Here is a 20,642-nt window from a genome sequence, read left to right on the forward strand (position 1 = left end):
GCAAAATAAAAGCAAAAAATCTTGGCCATTACATTGACTAAGAAAATGTCTTGTAGAAGTTATAAATAGGGGTATTACTGCCTTGTTTTATAATTTATAAATGTAATAAGTATCTGTTTAACTAAATATTACATTATTTCGGAAAATATCGAACAAACAAAGTTATATTAATTGAAGATTCTGAAGGCTGCCGAACCGCCACCATATTTATTTCGAATTTTATTTTAATTTATATGGGTTTAATAGGTCTGAAACTTCTTAATTAACTATATTTAATGTTAATCTTTAGTTCCTTAACTATTTTAAAGCTTCAAAATCTTTTTTAAGGTAAAAATCTATTTTTTATGGTATTAACAATTAGAGACATTAGTGTAATTAAAATGCGATATCTTTGTGAATTTTGCTTTATTCGTTTATTGTTTGGTGTCATTTTATTCGAAAAACACGTAGCTACATTTCCCTGGTAGTAGTTTTGTCCCCAATGTAGCGTTATATTGCTAAATTTTCATTTAAACTTGAAATTTAGGTCATAAAATTACATAATTATTCATCGGTAAAACAGAAGAAAAACGCTCGAGTTGGTGCTCCCTCTAGCTTCAAAAATCTGAAAGAGCGCCAAAACTCAAATGTTATTGGTCGATTTTCGTCATTTCTAGATAGGCCGTTGACGACGTAAAATCTGTGTCTGTTGCCTTTCCAGAATTTTTAAGGAAAAGTGCCTTTTCTTTGTATATTGTGCTCGGAAATCATGTGTAGTGCATAGCTGGACTGTTAGAGACGGTAAGTTCGACCTTTTTTCTATGAATTTCCCGATATTTTTCGAAAAATCCGACCATCTAAAGGCGGCCGGTAGAAGCGCAAGATCAACAAAAAAGTTAAAGCCACCTTTATTTTGTTAAACTTTCCGTTTCTTTCTGTTTCCTTTTTTGTACTTAAAAACTACAAATACATAATTTGTACAGCACAGAATCATGTTAAATGATGTTTTTATTGATCTCAAAGCAAAACTGGTGAAATAAAAGCAAAAATCTTAGCCATTACATTGACTAAGAAAATGTCTTGTAGAAGTTATAAATAGGGGCATTACTGCCTTGTTTTATAATTTATAGATGTAATAAGTCTCTATTTAACTAAATATTACATTATTTCGGAAAATATCGAACAACAAAGTTATATTAATTGAAGATTCCGAAGGCTACCGAACCGCCACCATATTTATTTTGAATTTTATTTTAATTTAGATGGGTTTAATAGGTCTGAAACTGCTTAATTAACTATATTTAATGATAATCTTTAGTTCCTTAACTATTTTAAAGCTTCAAAATCTTTTTTAAAGTAAAAATCTATTTTTTATGATATTAACAATTAGAGATATTAGTGTAATTAAAATGCGATATCTTTGTGAATTTTGCTTTATTCATTTATTGTTTGGTGTAATTTTATTCGAAAAACACGTAGCTACATTTCCCTGTTAGTAGTTTTGTCCCCAATGTAGCGTTATATTGCTAAATTTTGATTTAAACTTGAAATTTAGGTCATAAAATTTCATAATTATTCATCGGTAAAACAGAAGAAAGACGCTCGAGTTGGCGCTCCCTCTAGCTTCAAAAATCTGAAAGAGCGCCAAAACTCAAATGTTATTGGTCGATTTTCGTCATTTCTAGATAGGCCGTTGACGACGTAAAATCTGTGTCTGTTGCCTTTCTAGAATTTTTAAGGAAAAGTGCCTTTTCTTTGTATATTGTGCTCGGAAATAATGTGTAGTGCATAGCTGGACTGTTAGAGACGGTAAGTTCGACCTTTTTTCTATGAATTTCCCGAAATTTTTCGAAAAATCCGACCATCTAAAGGCGGCCGGTAGAAGCGCAAGATCAACAAAAAAAGTTAAAGCCACCTTTATTTTGTTAAACTTTCCGTTTCTTTCTGTTTCCTTTTTTGTACTTAAAAAACTACAAATACATAATTTGTACAGCACAGAATCATGTTAAATGATGTTTTTATTGATCTCAAAGCAAAACTGGTGAAATAAAAGCAAAAAATCTTAGCCATTACATTGACTAAGAAAATGTCTTGTAGAAGTTATAAATAGGGGCATTACTGCCTTGTTTTATAATTTATAGATGTAATAAGTCTCTATTTAACTAAATATTACATTATTTCGGAAAATATCGAACAACAAAGTTATATTAATTGAAGATTCCGAAGGCTACCGAACCGCCACCATATTTATTTTGAATTTTATTTTAATTTACATGGGTTTAATAGGTCTGAAACTGCTTAATTAACTATATTTAATGATAATCTTTAGTTCCTTAACTATTTTAAAGCTTCAAAATCTTTTTTAAAGTAAAAATCTATTTTTTATGATATTAACAATTAGAGATATTAGTGTAATTAAAATGCGATATCTTTGTGAATTTTGCTTTATTCATTTATTGTTTGGTGTAATTTTATTCGAAAAACACGTAGCTACATTTCCCTGTTAGTAGTTTTGTCCCCAATGTAGCGTTATATTGCTAAATTTTCATTTAAACTTGAAATTTAGGTCATAAAATTACATAATTATTCATCGGTAAAACAGAAGAAAAAACGCTCGAGTTGGCGCTCCCTCTAGCTTCAAAAATCTGAAAGAGCGCCAAAACTCAAATGTTATTGGTCGATTTTCATTTCTAGATAGGCCGTTGACGACGTAAAATCTGTGTCTGTTGCCTTTCCAGAATTTTTAAGGAAAAGTGCCTTTTCTTTCTATATTGTGCTCGGAAATCATGTGTAGTGCATAGCTGGACTGTTAGAGACGGTAAGTTCGACCTTTTTTCTATGAATTTCCCGATATTTTTCGGAAAATCCGACCATCTAAAGGCGGCCGGTAGAAGCGCAAGATCAACAAAAAAAGTTAAAGCCACCTTTATTTTGTTAAACTTTCCATTTCTTTCTGTTTCCTTTTTTATACTTAAAAAAACTACAAATACATAATTTGTACAGCACAGAATCATGTTAAATGATGTTTTTATTGATCTCAAAACAAAACTGGTGAAATAAAAGCAAAAAATCTTAGCCATTACATTGACTAAGAAAATGTCTTGTAGAAGTTATAAATAGGGGCATTACTGCCTTGTCTTATAATTTATAGATGTAATAAGTCTCTATTTAACTAAATATTACATTATTTCGGAAAATATCGAACAACAAAGTTATATTAATTGAAGATTCCGAAGGCTACCGAACCGCCACCATATTTATTTTGAATTTTATTTTAATTTAGATGGGTTTAATAGGTCTGAAACTGCTTAATTAACTATATTTAATGATAATCTTTAGTTCCTTAACTATTTTAAAGCTTCAAAATATTTTTTAAAGTAAAAATCTATTTTTTATCATATTAACAAAACAGGGACATTGGGGTAATTAAAACGCGATATCTTTGAAAATTTAGCTTTATTCGTTTATTGTTTGGTATCATTTTATTCGGAAAACACGTAGCTACATTTCCCTGGTAGTAGTTTTGTCTCCAATGTAGTGTTATATTGCTAAATTTTCATTTAAACTTGAAATTTAGGTCATAAAATTACATAATTTTTCATCGGTAAAACAGAAGAAAAACGCTCGAGTTGGCGCTCCCTCTAGCTTCAAAAATCTGAAACAGCGCCAAAACTCAAATGTTATTGGTCGATTTTCGTCATTTCTAGCATTTCTAGACAGACCGTTGACGACGTAAAATCTTTGTCGGTTGCCTCTCCAGAATTTTTAAAGAAAAGTGCCTTTTCTTTGTATATTGTGCTCGGACATCATGTGTAGTGCATAGCTGGACTTTTAGAGAGGGTAAGTTCGACCATTTTCCTACGAATTTCCCGATATTTTTCGAAAAATCCGACCATCTAAAGTCGACCGGTAGAAGCAGGTAGAGCGCAAGATCAACAAAAAAGTTATAGCCACCTTTATTTTGTTAAACTTTCCGTTTCTTTCTGTTTCCTTTTTTATACTTTCTGTTGCTATAAATAGTTCTTTTTTATGGTTGTACCACGTTGTACTGTATTAAAATAAATCATTTTCAGACTTAAATAGTTTGATGAATGTATATTATTTTAGAAATTAAAACCTTATATAAGTGCATAGTCAATCAATTTTCTGAAGAATATTTCTAATAATCGTAGGCCATATATTTGATATAGTTTTTCTTAAAGTTATTATATAATAGAAGAATACTTATAAATATTTTATAAAATAATCTAAATAGAATTTAGGAACCTCTGTAAAACACAGAAAAATTAAATCTGCCTGTATTTATATTAAATAACATTTAGAAACTTAATATAAGGCTCTGATATAAGGTAATAATTAGTACTTAATATTGTAGGTTGCATAATTGACTGGTTATTGATAGTTTTTCTGAAGCTAGTAAATTTTCTTTGATCACTAATTTTATTTATTTCTTAGAGACTTTTTGCTTAGGTTTTTATTTTTTTAGAGGTTCTTGGCTTGTACAGGGTCCGGCAATAATGCATCGGACATCTGAAGCTCCTAGAATAAAAGACTTGTGAATTTCGTTTAATTTTAAACCTAAAGCAAAAAGTATGTGATGTGATGTATTTCAGGAAAATATTTTAATTTCTATAGAGTGGATGAAAAAAATGTGAGTGGATCGGGTATCGATGTAACTAAAAGATATTTTGTCTTATTTCAGATTATGCCACAAATTATCCAGGGTTACGGATATCCAAGGACCACGCTGCCAGTGAAGAAGGAGATGATGAATATCAACACAGCAACAGATCTTCAAGTCTCAAAGAAACCAGGCTGCCTTTGGATGGAATGGATGGAATGGACTAAGGATCGGTATGGGTCTGGACACGTCATATAGCTCAGGTCGTACCTGAGCTCGGGCGCTGTATCCAGACGTGCTGCACTCCGGGAGTGAATGTGCGCCATTACACATTTTGCTCGGTATCACGGTACAATCGCGGGTAGGGCCCAGCTGGACTCGAGAGATGGTAAGTACGACCATTTTCCTATGAATTTCCTGATATTTTTCGACAAATCGGACCCTCTGGCTGAATGTAACGTCATTTCTTTTCAGATTGGTCGAAATATTATCGGGCAGTGTATAAAATTTTTGCTTTTTTTATAATTTCTGCTTGCTATAAAAAGATTTAATTTGTTGTGTATTGATAGTTTTCTAAATTTGATGTTTTTATGGTTGTATCCTGTACACCTATCTATGTATGTATGTATTAAAATAAATAATTTTTAGACTTAGATACCTTTTGATGTATATAGTATTTTAGAAATAAAAGCCTAATTAATTTTAGAAAGAAGTGAATATATAATAATCACCTCAATTTTCTGAAGAATATTTCTAATGGTAGTGCTTTTGATATGGTTTTTCTTATAGATATTATATAATAGGGGAATACACTTATGTATTACATCTTTTATAAAATAATCTAAATAAAGTTTAGAAAGCTGTAAAACACAGAATTGCATCTGCTTGTAGTTTGTAGCTGCTTTAATTAGTGAAATATTTAATGTAGAATAACTAACTAGTGAAATTTATATTGATAATCAGCTGATTTTTTTTCTTGAAACTGGTCTAAACCTTAAAAAATATACCTACTGGTTCCTTGATTTTTTTAAGTTTGTGAAATATTTATCTATAGTCTATGTTATTAATTATTGTGCATTTTTTGATTATTTTTTTCTAAATATATTTGCATTCATTTTATAAAAGCGCTTGTTGGATGTATTAGATTAGATGTTTTTTACAAAAGATTCATTTAAACAAAATAACATTTAGAAAATTAATATGCATAGGTAGTTTATTGTTTTTGATAGTTTTTCTGAAGCTAATAAATTTTGCTTGCTAATTCATTTATTTTATTTATTTCTTAGATACTATGTGCTTGGGGTTGATAAACTATAATATGTTTTTGTTGCTTCTGGCAAGATTTTCAAATAGTTTAATAATATTTTATTAACTTTTCACCCACTTTACTAATCTCTACAGAAATATGTATATATTTTTATTTTCTCTTTTGAATATTTGCGAAGAAATTTTTAAAGGATATTATCAGCTGTTTTTTTTTTAATAATGGTACTTTATTGTAATATTTTATTTATACTCTGTTACACTCTGTCTCTATGACTTTTATCTGTTTTATCTATCTATATTTATTTTTGTTAAATACTTTTTTTATTAAATAGCTATTGAAATTACTTGGTACCTAACAATTTTTTTAGTACCTATAGATATGTATATAGGGTGAACCAAAATTATAATATTATTCACCCACTCTTTCAAAAACAGACACATTAAGATTTTCAAATATTTAATGATATTTTACTATTTCTTCGTCCATTAGATACTAATTTCTACAGAAATATATTTTAAATATTTTTGTTTTCTTTTTTGGTCATTTGATATAGAAATTTTTAAGAAAAACTATTAGCTGTTTTCAGTGATATAATTTCATTAGATTTTCCTAAAATAATGCGACTTTCCAAGGCTACTTTATTGTAATTTTATTTTTATTATACTATTTCTTAATGATATAGGATGATATCTACATAATATATTTTTTAAATAATTTTTTATTAAATAGTTATTTAAATTTCTTGGTAACAATTTTTATTAGCGTTCATAGGATCATAGGTATATAGGGTGAACCAAAATCACAACAGATAACAGATATTATTCACTCCCTTTTTCAAAAACAGATCACACGAAGGTTTTGAAATATTTTACTGGTGTTTTATTAATTTTTCGTATTCACTACTAATCTCTACAGAAATATGTGTATATATATTTTTTTATAATATCTGTCTATACATTTTTAAGAAAAAAATATTAGTTGATTTCAATGATATAATTTCATTGGATTTTTTAAAATAGTGCTACTTTATTGTAATTGTAAATTTTTTGTACTTCGTTCTTTTTGGCTTACTTATATCTATATTTATTTTTGAAATTATTATTTTTAATTAAATAATTTTTTTAATTTCTTGTTTTAAAATTTTGTTGGAACTCATAGGTGAATAGGGTCTCAACCTTCTCAACCAAATTTACAATATTATTCACTCACTTTTTCAAAAACAGCTCACACTATGAAAAGTTATTTTTTTTTATAGTCAAATCACATTTTTCTAAATTGAGAATAATTATTTGGTTGTATACAGTATACAAGGGATTCACGCGGCTACTTAACTTATAATATTTTACTATATTTTTTTTCTACAACCAATTTGTAAATAAATATTTTTCTAATGTATATATCAGTGTGATATCAGTGAATTTGGAAACTTTTTTCTCTATAAACATTTTTTCTCTGTCACATAGAGTAGTTAAAAGTTAATAAGACCTACACTCTTTACCGCCCTGTATAACTGAGGTGTTTTATTGAAGCGCGAATACTGAGATACCTTGTATATTTATTTTACATTTTTAGTTTTACATATATTTTTTATTTTAACTTTCAATAACTTTAGTCGTTGATTATTATTGAAGACTATATATTATTAAAAGCCAGAGGGTTGTTTGGGGTCTTTTTGTAATTTTTTTTTCTTTTTTCTTTTTTCAGATCGCAATCGAATGGGGACACACAATTGTAATTACCAAACTACACTTACTTTACCCATGCAGACGGTTCATGGAATGCTATCACGTGAAAATCCATCAACGCTCCCAGCTAGTAAGCGTGCGGTTTAATGTCTCTACTATCAGGCTCTAAAGACATGACCGCTGAGTTCGTGTTAGATTAATCCGTCGTTTTACATAGTCTGGGTTCAATATCACAAGTGTCACTCTTTTTCTCTAACGCAAATAAAACTCTATAAGAAATGTTTATAGCCTTCTATCCATGAAAACAGAGATTTTCATCTCTTTGAAAGTATAATTATTAAATTAAATAAATGTCACTTTAAAAGAACCTTTCACATGAAGTATCTAATAAATACCGGTACTTTTTAGTGCTAGTATTTTACTATAATAAATACGAGTACTTTTTAGTGCTCGTATTTTCTAAAATCGATAGACACAAAAAAGCAGCGTTGCGGGGTGGTTGCGATGCAATCTGTGGGCTGTGGGGACTGTCGCGAGGGGCCAGTCTCGGAGGCCTGGGACTGTTTCGCCCTGGATTCGTTCTCATATTATTACAGCCCCGGTAGCAGGCCGGGGTTCCCAGGTGCTCGTTGCGTTGTAGTCTGCCAGTGGGTATGTTATTCGACCGCTCCATTACCGGGCGTAAGCTTATAACATGCTATGCAGGCTATCCCATGGGGCCGGGTTGTTGTCCTAAACGTAAAGGGTGTCTGGGGAGTGGGGCTCAGCTCAATTAGAGGACTAGGAGGCTTGTAAAGGGGTGCAGTGGGTTGGGCTCATCTGACACTCTTGGACCGGAAAGGGCAGGTAAACGCTGGTCCTTGAGTGGAGGGAATGTGGCAGAAGACGTTACGTTAAATTGTCCGATCGGAACGTCATAAAACTATGTGGTTATTCTCAGCCTCCGATGTCGCCTTGCTAATTAACCACCAATATAAAGCTTTTACTAGTGAAAGTCTTTATATTTTTCCTTCTCCTCTTGAAACTGAAAAACGCAGGCATATAAACTTGTTTTCCGGGTTGCCTCGTTACTCGAAAAATACAAACCGTCGTCGAATGGTTTTTTCTCGACGACACCGTCAAATTCTTAATCTGATTCTTTTTGAGCTGGGTCGCCCTGTAGCCCGGTGATTTTTGGTCTGGCCAGGGTTCCAAGGAACAAATGTCCTCAGGAATGGAGGACCAAGCTGGTATCGGAGGGTCGAGGCTTGGCCAAGATTCCGTAAAGGTTCGAATTGACTGGAACAACACCCGCCGTGCCTTTGGGTCTCTCCAGTGTTTTGGTCTGTCCATTTAAACGGTTTAGAAAGGTCCTATTTCTTGGAGTTATGATTGTTAAAAACTATGTTTTCTAAAACTTTAACGACATATGTGCCAGGAAATCGGATCTTCAATAAACCACTCATTTTGCTAAGTATTATTATAACAAAAATTTATGTTTTTTATTTTTATCAAGTCTCGGTACTGCGGAATGGAGAGTGCTAAGGTAATGGAGGTACATATATTTTATTATTTTACTGTTTAGTGCTAGTCTGGTCTCTAACGTTGAATCGAGAGTGCTAAGGCAATGGAGATTCCAAGTCTTCCATTGTTCTAGTGTTTTCTTTTTAGCGTTGTTTGGGATTAGGTTCGCACTAAAAATTCTGAAGAATATAATTTTTACTTACTTACTTACTGTATTTTAAACTAAATTTAATCATCCTATTCTAGTCTCTGTAACGTTGAATCGAGAGTGCTAAGGCAGTGGAGATTCCAAGTCTTTCACTGTTTTAGTGTTTTCTTTTTAGCGTTATTTGGGATTAGATTCTCTGATAAAAATTGAGTTCACAGCCTTTCTTATTTTATCGTTTCCTGTTTAATGTTATTTGAGACAATATTCTTTCTAAAAATTTAAAATGATGCTATTCTAGTCTATGTAATGTTGGATCGAGGGTGCTACGACAACAGAGGTTCACAGCCTTTCTTGTTTTAGGTCTTCTTTTTAGCGTTAATGGGATTATAATAGATTCTCTCTCTTAAAAACATAATAAAAAACATAATTTTTGTTTAAAGTAATCTTTTTTACATGGTCTCTTGTGAATGGATGATACAATTACGATCGAAGAGTAACAGCCTTCTTGTTTTAGTATTCCCATTCACGTATAAATTAAGTAAATTCATTCTGATTTAAACTGTTTTATTCTCTATATTTTTATATAATTTCAAATCAAACTTATAATAATTTTTATTTAGTTTACTGGTCTTTGAGATGAATGAATTGATAATGCTAAAGTAGTGCCGGTTCCAGTCTGGCGTTATTTTAGGGTTTTCTTTTCACTGTTGTAAGAGATTGGAATAAGGGACCATTTCTTTTTTAAATTTTGCTCTGCCCCATCAATTTTTTCTCTGCTTTATCGCTGTATCTAAACTAGTTTGTATAACTCTCTATTTTTTCTAAACTAATTTTCCTAATAATCTCATGTCAAAACGATAGAGCTCGTTTCAAAATATAAAATTTACCCTGCGATGGACAGCCAGCACCGAGGGGGAGGGACATACTTCTTGACGTCTAATCGGAATGGTGGGATGGGCCGTAGTCCAGCATATTCAGCCTAGTGTCAGTGTTAGTGAGGTAAGTCTGAACACTCGCCTGTCCAGTTCTTTTCCATAAATCTAATTCAAAAATATTTCTATCTTTCCAGAACTATGATCGTGTACGCAGCGCGTGTTGTTTGTGAATTTAGTCGGTCTGTGTTAGATGTCCTGCTACTAAAAAGTATTTCCAGGTTCTGTCGATCCTGATGACGCGTTAAATGGGATTCTCCAGGGACCGTCCGTAGTCCCTGAGGGACCAGGGGCGTCCTTCTGCTCCCGTGGTGTGATGACACTGCTTTTTACGCCGTGTAGCAGGAATCGCCGGTAAAAGGATGTGGAATGGAGGTGAGTTGAATTTATTTGGACTTTCTGGACGCGGACATCTTTACTGATCTTCTTTTTATCGTTGTTTCAGTATGCAGATGAAGAGGACATGTAGAAGAAACATTTCTGAAGCATAATTAAAACGGTCGCGTCGGTTCGTGGTTCTGGGGCTGTTCTAAGGCTTTTCACAACATTTTAAGGTCACACTTTTTATTTGCGTTCGTATTTTCTTTGATTCGAATCATATATAATCCTTTGTATTTCTTGTCGTTTGTAAAAATCACAAGAAATATCTCTAATTTTTTTCGAGGTGTCTATTTCTCAAAATAATTTAAACCCAATTTGACTTTTACACTGTTATGTTTCATTTATTATTAAAAAAAATGTGTGCCAGGAAATCGGATCTTCAATTAACCATATTCTTTTTTTCAAGTATTTTTATAACAAAAATTATTATTTCTTATATTTTTATCTAGTCTCGGTAGTGTTGAATGGGGAGTGCTAAGGTAATTGAGGTTCACAGCCTTTCTTATTTTGGTGTTTTCTGTTTAGTGTTATTTGGGATTAGAATCTTTCTAAAAATCCTAAAGGATATCATTTTTATTTTCTGTAATTTTAAACTAAATTTAATCATTCTATTCTAGACTCTGTAATGTTGAATCGAGAGTGCTAAGGCAATGGAGATTCCAAGTCTTCCATTGTTTTAGTGTTCTCTTTTTAACGTTATTTGGGATTAGGTTCTTTTCAAAAAATTCTAGAGGACATAATTTTTATTTTCTGTAATTTTAAACTAAATTTATTCACTCTATTCTAGTCTCTATAATGTTGAATCGAGAGTGCTAAGGCAATGGAGATTCCAAGTCTTCCATTTTTTAGTGTTCTCTTTTTAGCGTTCTTTGGGATTAGGTTCTTTTCAAAAAATTCTAGAGGACATAATTTTTATTTTCTGCAATTTTAAACTAAATTTCAAACAATAACCACTCTATTCCGGTCTCTGTAATAGTTTTCTGCTGGGCATTGTCATAGGATTAAATCTTATTTTTTCTATCATCATTTTACTATTTTTTTGATTATTCTCTAATTGCATTTCCATATAAAGGTATCATGAGGTATCACGTTTCTTAATAAACTTGTACGTTTAATTTGATAATTTATACTTAATTTTGATAATTTTAAAATAATGCATTTTGCACATCATTAATTGTATTTTCGAGTAAATTCTCGTTGAAAATAAAATTAACTCATATTTTCCTCATTTATTATTATTCAATCTCTAGAGTTCTCTATACAGATTTATCTCATTAAATACACCTGAAATCTTTCTTGTTACCTATAGTAGAAAATCTATATTTTTTGTGGCCTTGAGATGTCCGAGGTGCAAAGTCTCAGTCGTAGTACCTTCTTCACTAACTGTTGCCTTAAGGTACTCTTGTCCTTAAGGCTGTTTCTGAGGAGGCTCGACGATTGGTGCAGGTCTGGAACGAAGATTTTCTGGAAAAGGACAGTAGGATGGAGAGCATGGAACGAGATAAAATCAGGTATGTTATAAGATTATATTTCTTTTTTTATTATTTTCAACTAACGTATTTTTTCTATTGTTTCAGGTTAGTGAGCGTATATTTTTTGTACAAGGGATGCACATCGTGGGGAGTGCTCGGCAAAAAACGTAAGTTTTTTTAAATTTTTCCTGGTTTATTTGGTTGTTCGTTTATTTTCCCGGAGATGGCGTGAGCGCGGTCCTGCAGGAGCTAAAGTCACCTGTGGGGCCCCTCACAGAAGCGAAGCAGTGTCGAGTCGACCTCTACCGGGGCTAAAGTCTCCTGTATGAGCGTCCTCACAGAAGCACGTTGGGTTGACTTCCGCAGGGGCTAACGTCCTCTGTGGAGGCTCCTCACATAAGCAAAGAACATGCTTTCCTCTCGAAAGCAGCAGAGGTCCATTGGGTTGTTATGTCTATCGGTCTGCTTATTGGGTTGTTATGTCTATCGGTTTTTCTTAAGAATGTATTTGATGTTCTTATAGCTCTGTTCGTATTATCTAATTCATATTATGTCAGTCAAATTAAAATCTAGAAAATCCCTAACAGTTATTTTGATTTTCTTAAACATGTAGGTGTAGGCAATTTTCTTTAACTTCTTAATTTTTTTAACTCACTTTTATTTAATTATTACTATTTTAGAGTAAACGCATCTATCATTTTGATAACTAAATGTAACAAATAGCCTAAATTTTCTAAATTCATTTTTATATTTCCAATTCAAATTCAGATATAATTCTAGGCCCCAGAAAAGAGGAATCCAGTTTTTTAAGTTGAGTAGTAGAGATTTTTATGACTTTCTAGGTCACTGTTAGAATTAGTCCCAAGTAGCATTTTCACGACTTGCGACCACATGTTTACTAAACACAACGTTGGATTAGTTACAAAAAATAGTTAGCTCCCTACCTTGGGTATTAAAATAAATTTAAACGTTTTTATAACGTTGTGCCGACGTTGGACTAGTACTACAGCAAAGTAGAAGCTTCTGCGACGTCGAATAAACGTTGTCTTGTAACCTTTTTTGCTTAAGTGATCTTTAGGTGATTCTGACAACGTAGTTACAACGTTGGACAATATATAGTTTTCCGACATCAGTTTCAGGACCTATTCCAACGTTATGCAAACGTCGTCTGTTTTACTAATTCCAACGTTGTTTAGATTTCCTTGTTCTTACGTTGGTAGGACGTCGAGTCACTACCTTTTTGCAACTGTATTGAACCATAACCTTAAATCTTAAATTTTCACTTCATTCAGTCAGACAGTTCAGTGCTGTTTTTGTTTTTATTAAAAAAACTTAATTAAAATGGGACATAAGAAAGGTACATATAAAACTAAATTTAAATATACATCGACATATATTACCGATAGTTTATCCACTCCCTCCTTTATTTAGATTATAGAGGGCGGCACAAGCTAAACTCTAGGATGACTAAATTAGGCAATCTTGCGACTAGTATACTACCTGTTAAGGCCGAACTGCGACTTTATTAGTCCAGTGTGCGACTACTCGAACTACTCCATCTTAATCTCCAAAACAACAAAGTGAAAGCCGCCATGTTGTTAAATAAGAAAATGTTTCGTTCCTAAAATAGCAATTCCTGCTTTTTGAATACATTAACTTGAAATATTTGACCCTAAAAAACACGCGGAAACAATTTTTTCGACTGCGAATAAATTATTCTCATTTTACTAAAAAAAAATTCAAGAAAATTTTTGAAACTTCTTTAATTTTAAGGCCCATTAGTATTTTTCAAAGTAGAAACAATACATTTATCAATAAAGTTGTTTGCGTTTAACTTTTTTGCCTTGGGTAACGAGTTACAGAGTCGGTTAAAGTGTTTCAATAATTATGATCTTCAAACATCCTCCACACTTAAATACTTTTGTTTTGTTTTCCTTCACTGCCATCTGACATATGTCTCTAACTAAATCATAAAAATAATATTTTTACTATAATTATCCCAACTTAGGATAAAACACGACTTAGACGCCATATTAGTTTTGTATTTCTGTGAATTAGGATTTTAAACAACGTTGCAGTTTGTACTAAATTACGCTTCTTGCCAACGTCGGTATCCAACGTCGTTTCGACCCAAAAATTATTCTCCAAACTAGTGCAGACTAGGGTTGGCACGAGGTTGTGCCGACGTTGCGCCCCGACGTTTGGTCGCGTGACACAACGTTGTCCCGACGTCCAAATGCTGCTTGGGGTATTTTCTGTAATTTTAAACAAAATTTAATAGAATAATCATCCTATTCTAATCTCTGTAATGTTGAATCGAGAGTGCTAAGATAATGAGGATTCCAAGTCTTTTATTGTTTTAGTGTTTTCTTTTTAACGTTATTTGGAATTAGATTCCCTCTGTTTTAACTATTTAAAAAAAAACTTTTATTAACTATAATTAATATCATTCTTAGTAAAATTGAAATCTACAGAATGTCTAACAGATATTTTTATTTTCTTAAATTAACCGTTTAGGTGTAGGTAACTCTCTATAACTTCCGAATTTTTTAACTCACTTTCTTTTACTTATTACTACTTTAGAGTAAAGGCATGCCAATATCTAAGCATTTCAATAACTAAATTTTCAATACAAATAGTCTAAATGTTGTAAACTTATTTTCGTATTTTCAATTCAAGTTCAGGTATGATTCTAGGGCCTAGAAAAAAGGAATCGAGTTTTTTAGTAGTGCAGTAGAAATTTTTAGGACTTTTTGAGGTCATCATTAACTAACGTTCTCTGTAGGAGCTGCACTGTAGGTGTTGTGGTTAGGTTAGGTTGGTTGTTGCATATCCTTTTTTTCAGGGCGCTATATGTGGTGTTTTTGGGATGGTAGTGTTGGAGTGCTGTGAAGATATCAGACAGATTTTGAGTGTGACAAAAAATATTGAGTGTAAAAAATATAGTGATATATACTACAGGTAAGACAGGAAGACGCGATATCCCCAAAGCCTGTTTACAGCAACACTAGAAGAAATCTTCCGTCAACTGGACTGGACCAATAAAGGTTTAAAAATAGATGGGAAATATCTTAACAATCTAAGATTCGCTGATGACATAGTCCTAATTGCCAATAGTCCTGAAGAACTACAAGCCCAAAATAACGCACTAAATACAGCCAGCAGTGATGTAGGTCTCAAAATTAATGTATCTTCTACAAGAAAAAACTAAAGTAATGTACAACGAACTAGTAGACAGAAAATTTTTTTCTAATAAATAGCACAACAGTAGAAAGAAATTTTTTTTCTAATAAATAGCACAACAGTAGAAATATTAGAACATTAAATATATTTGGGACAACTAATACAGAGCTCGGGATCTCTACCACCAGAAATCAACAGAAGAAGTATGTTAGCATGGAGTACTTATGGAAGAAACTCGATCATATTCAAATCCAGAATGCCACTTTATCTAAAGAAGAAAACATTCGACCAATGTGTACTACCAGTCATGACCTAGGCAGGCAAAACCTGGACACTTAAAACGTACATCATAACGAAACAGCAGGTCGCACTTTGTTCGATGGAACGAAATATGCTGGGAATATCCAAGAGAGGTCATAAAAGAATAGAGTGGATACGACAAAAGACCCTCAAAAATCAAATCTCTCAAGTGGCAATAGGCAGAATACCTGGTAAGAAGGACGGACTACCGATGGGCCAGAAAAAATTACAGCATGTTACCAACAAGGAACTAAGAGACCTAGAAGATATATGATATTAGCAAATTAGCTCATAACTTGAGCTCGCATAGCCAACAATAGACACCAATGGGACCAACTACAAAGAGATTATCTAAATATGTGACGGAGGCTTCACCATAGTGTTTGTTGAACAAGCTGAAAATGATGATGACTACAGGTAAGAAAGTATCTTCTTACTGCTTCATAATTTTCTAGATTTTTCAATATGTTTTTTTTTATTTTTTAGATAAAATCAATTGCATCGAAATAGAAGTGTACAAATAAAATATATTGGATGTCCAAGTAAGAAATTATTTTATGAAAAAAAACACGTATAAATATGTGGCAAATTAGTGAGTTATTTTGGTAAACCATAATATTTATTATTATAAGACAAAATTCTAGTTTAAAATTATATTTGTATTTTTATAGTCATTATATCAATACTAATACTTTTTTTCTTTTTTGTATCAAACTTCTAGGGAATATTTATCGGAAATCTCTTCCTTCACCATAAAGTCAAGAAAATCTTGGAAAATGGAAGAAAGAAATAAATATATAGGCATGGATAGGAGTAGAAGATAAAATTTTAAGATATTAGTAGCAGCTGCCAAATTATTTTGGTTTTTGAAATAGCTACTCGTTACGGTGAGAACAACAATTATTACTTTATATTATTTTTTAACTTCTTATTGTTACCTTTTCTTAAGATTTTATATGAGTATATTATTAAACTCTTCAAAAAACTAATGTTTATTTAATATCTCAGGTTAAAACTATGTTGGATGTTACTTCTTGCAAGAATTTGAAGATGGGAGGCAGTTGTGAAGCGTTGGACTGACAAAAAAATAGGTAAGCATTTCCTTCCCAAGTAGCATTTTCACGACTTGTGACCACATGTTTACTAAACACAACGTTGGATTAGTTACAAGAAATAGTTAGCTCCCTACCTTGGGTATTAAAATAAATTTAAACGTTTTTATAACGTTGTGCCGACGTTGGACTAGTACTACAGCAAAGTAAAAGCTTCTGCGACGTCGAATAAACGTTGTCTTGTAACCTTTTTTGCTTAAGTGATCTTTGGGTGATTCGGACAACGTAGTTACAACGTTGGACAATATAGAGTTTTCCGACGTCAGTTTCAGGACCTATTCCAACGTTATGCAAACGTCGTCTGTTTTACTAATTCCAACGTTGTTACGATTTCCTTATTCTTACGTTGGTAGGACGTCGAGTCACTACCTTTTTGCAACTGTATTGAACCATAACCTTAAATCTTAAATTTTCACTTCATTGTTCTGTTCAGTCAGACAGTTCAGTGCTGTTTTTGTTTTTATAAAAAAAAACTTAATTAAAATGGGACATAAGAAAGGTACATATAAAACTAAATTTAAATAGACATCGACATATTTACCGATAGTTTATCCACTCCCTCGTTTATTTAGATTATAGAGGGCGGCACAAGCTAGACTCTAGGATGACTAAATTAGGCAATCTTGCGACTAGTATACTACCTGTTAAGGCCGAACTGCGACTTTATTAGTCCAGTATGCGACTACTCGAACTACTCCATCTTAATCTCCAAAACAACAAAGTGAAAGCCGCCATGTTGTTAAATAAGAAAATGTTTCGTTCCTAAAATAGCAATTCCTGCTTTTTGAATACATTAACTTGAAATATTTGACCCTAAAAAACAATTTTTTCGACTGCGAATAAATTATTCTCATTTTACTAAAAAAAATTCAAGAAAATTTTTAAAACTTCTTTAATTTTAAGGCCCATTAGTATTTTTCAAAGTAGAAACAATATATTTATCAATAAAGTTGTTTGCGTTTAACTTTTTTGCCTTGGGTAACGAGTTACAGAGTCGGTTAAAGTGTTTCAATAATTATGATCTTCAAACATCCTCCACGCTTAAATACTTTTGTTTTGTTGTCTTTCACTACCATCTGACATATGTCTCTAACTAAATCATAAAAATAATATTTTTACTATAATTATCCCAATTTAGGATAAAACGCGACTTAGACGCCACATTAGTTTTGTATTTCTGTGAATTAGGATTTTAAACAACGTTGCAGTTTGTACTAAATTAGGCTTCTAGCCAACGTCGGTATCCAACGTCGTTTCGACCCAAAAATTATTCTCCAAACTAGTGCAGACTAGGGTTGGCACGAGGTCGTGCCGACGTTGCGCCCCGACGTTTAGTCGCGTGACACAACGTTGTCCCGACGTCCAAATGATGCTTGGGTTATCTTATCTTGTATCTCCTAAACTCTCTGGTTTCTCTAATATATTATTTATTGATATCTTTCTTTTCATTTTAGATCATTTTTTTCTGGAAATGTACATTGACAGTGACAAAGCTTGGTAAATAGGTAACAGAGTACCTATTTCTTATCCAATATGTTTTAATCTATGGCCCGAGATTGATACTCCAGGAAAAGAGTGAAGGTCATAGAGGACATGGAAGGAAACATCACTTATGGACGCGTACTACCAGGGATTGGTATGGAGTTTTGGATGCGAGAACATTGTTTCGCCGAGCTGAGGACAACACACTTACATTGGCACGATTAGAAGATGGAACAGATGATCTCAATGTGCTTTTTGTTTAGCCAATGGGACATGAAGAAGAAGATGAGTCTTACAGCACAATACAGGTCAATGAGATATAGGTAACATTTTACCTAGTTTAAGATTATAATGTTTATATCATAATTTATTAAAAATATCAAGTTAGTGGATTAATAGCCATTGTAGGCATATATTTTATCGAAGAATGCTGACAGAATTAAAATAAGCTTTATCTTTTATTTTTTACTCTTTAGAAGAGAGATGGTGGTTTATATCGTACAAATATATTTCAGGTATTTAATATCCTGTACTTGGTATATTGATATATATTATATATATATATTGATATATATATGATATATATATATATATATATATATATATATATATATATATATATATATATATATATATATATATATATATATATATATATATATATATATATATATATATAATATATATGATATTGGTATATTTATGATTATTCTTTTCTTAATTTACTGTAATTTCTTGTTTCCTTAAGTAATGACAAAATAAAATCTTGACAATATGGTGAAGGTTTAATTTTGAGCCTTACTTAAATTTCAAACAACATTCATCAGCAGATTGAGAATGAAATTCATCAGTGAAGAGGAAACTAAATAATTTTAGGTACATTTTACTAAAAGGTGTATTTTTTACCTATAAATACCTAGTATTGTATTTTGTAAAATATTTAGATAAATAATAATGAATAATTTGAAATAAAATATTTTGGTGTACAATTTAATATAGGATAGGTAACTAAAAATACATCAAGAATATAAATTTTTGATTTTAGGCAACTATAAATTCACTTAACATGTATTTAGAGTTGCCTATATAAGAGTTTACAATTTTTAATTCAATTTTCATTCAATCATGTTTTTCCTTGTATTACTATCAAAAAAGTTCATTCATATATCTTATAATATTTTATATACCCTATCAATTTACTGAAAATTTAAAGTTATAGAAGCAATAGTTATTAATCAAGTTTGTTAGTGAACAAACAATTAACTATTTCTTTACATTTTTCTTACAGAACCAGGAATCCGGACTTTCGAGAAGGGTAGCCAAAAGATTTATTTACTTCAACATGGACATCAGCATGTCCATCAACACCTTGGATTATACTTTTTAAATTACTCTTTGTTAACAAAATATAATACGTAAATAAATAATACTTAATAATAAATGAGTTTTATTGAACTAAAATATACATATTAGAAATACTGTCTTATCCTAAACAAAAAAAAAGTCCCATTTAATTATGAAAAAATAAGTTGTTCTGGAATAGACAATATTTTATATACAGGGTTGTTCACCACATATGACACGGAGTATTGTAGGTAAACGATGAGATTTTTACAAATTGTAAGTTTTGGGTTCGATGAAGGACTATTAGAGGTACAATTTAAAAATAATTTTACAAGATACAGAGTGTCCCAAATAAGTAAAAAATATCAAAGTTGTATTTTTTTAAATGGAACACCCTGTATATTATTACATTTTAGTTTCTACGATTAAAATAAAAGGTAAATTTGATTAAGATTTATTATACTTAAACCTTACCGTTTTTGAAATATTTTCAATTTTGTGAAATTGCAGTAAAAATTTTAAGACTTCATTTCTCCAAGGGTATCAAAGTTTTTAATACTAAATATTTACTGAAGTTTATTTACTGATCAGTTATTGTGTTGCAATAATAAAAATAATACTACCTTATACAGAGTGTCTAAAAATTTATTTTAAATTATTATTATCTTCAAACGGCAATAACTTGTTTAATTTAAATGGAACACCCTGTATATTTTACGAGAATGAGATGCACAATTTAATTGTCTATCAAATTATATTATACCATTTTTTACCTATCTCTTTAAGTTTCCGTAGAAAATGCATTTTCTTGTAATTTAGAACTTATTTATCCATATACCCATGGACTATTGACATTTTAGATTATTTTTAAAGATGTACCAAATTTTTAAAGAGTACAAATATTAATATTGTCGATATAATTCGTTTATTTCATTAAAAAATAAAAAAAAACTGTTTAAATATTTGTTAAAGAGGATCAGTTAATATGATTCCAGTATTCAAACAACATTAACTGACTGTTTGCTTTGATTAATAATAATTGCTCCAAATACTAAAAAACTGAATTTTGTATGGGCATTAGACAGTGTGATAAAAAGTAACACCTTAAAAATGATATTTCATTTTTTAATAAATGCTTATTTATAACTACAGAGACTTTAATTTGATAACTTATTATTATATTGATTTCTGACTCAAATCCACATTTATTTATAATAATTTAATAACGAACAC

The 20,642-nt window shown here is 31.2% G+C and overlaps 2 long non-coding RNA genes across 2 annotated transcripts; both read left to right on the top strand.

Moving 5' to 3' along the window:
* The first annotated feature begins 10,121 nt into the window (after positions 1–10,121).
* On the top strand, positions 10,122–11,133 carry LOC115888086. The gene is made up of 3 exons (XR_004051204.1): positions 10,122–10,202; positions 10,273–10,510; positions 10,581–11,133. It is a non-coding gene; the product is annotated as an uncharacterized LOC115888086 (long non-coding RNA).
* Positions 11,134–15,771: 4,638 nt separating this feature from the next.
* LOC115888069 lies at positions 15,772–18,297 on the top strand. Its single transcript, XR_004051198.1, has 3 exons — positions 15,772–16,358; positions 16,480–16,562; positions 18,038–18,297. It is a non-coding gene; the product is annotated as an uncharacterized LOC115888069 (long non-coding RNA).
* The last annotated feature ends 2,345 nt before the right edge of the window (positions 18,298–20,642 follow it).

This window comes from Sitophilus oryzae, unplaced genomic scaffold (genome assembly GCF_002938485.1).
Source record: "Sitophilus oryzae breed Bouriz unplaced genomic scaffold, Soryzae_2.0 scaffold_682_pilon_pilon, whole genome shotgun sequence".
In the NCBI taxonomy this organism is placed as follows: domain Eukaryota; kingdom Metazoa; phylum Arthropoda; class Insecta; order Coleoptera; family Curculionidae; genus Sitophilus; species Sitophilus oryzae.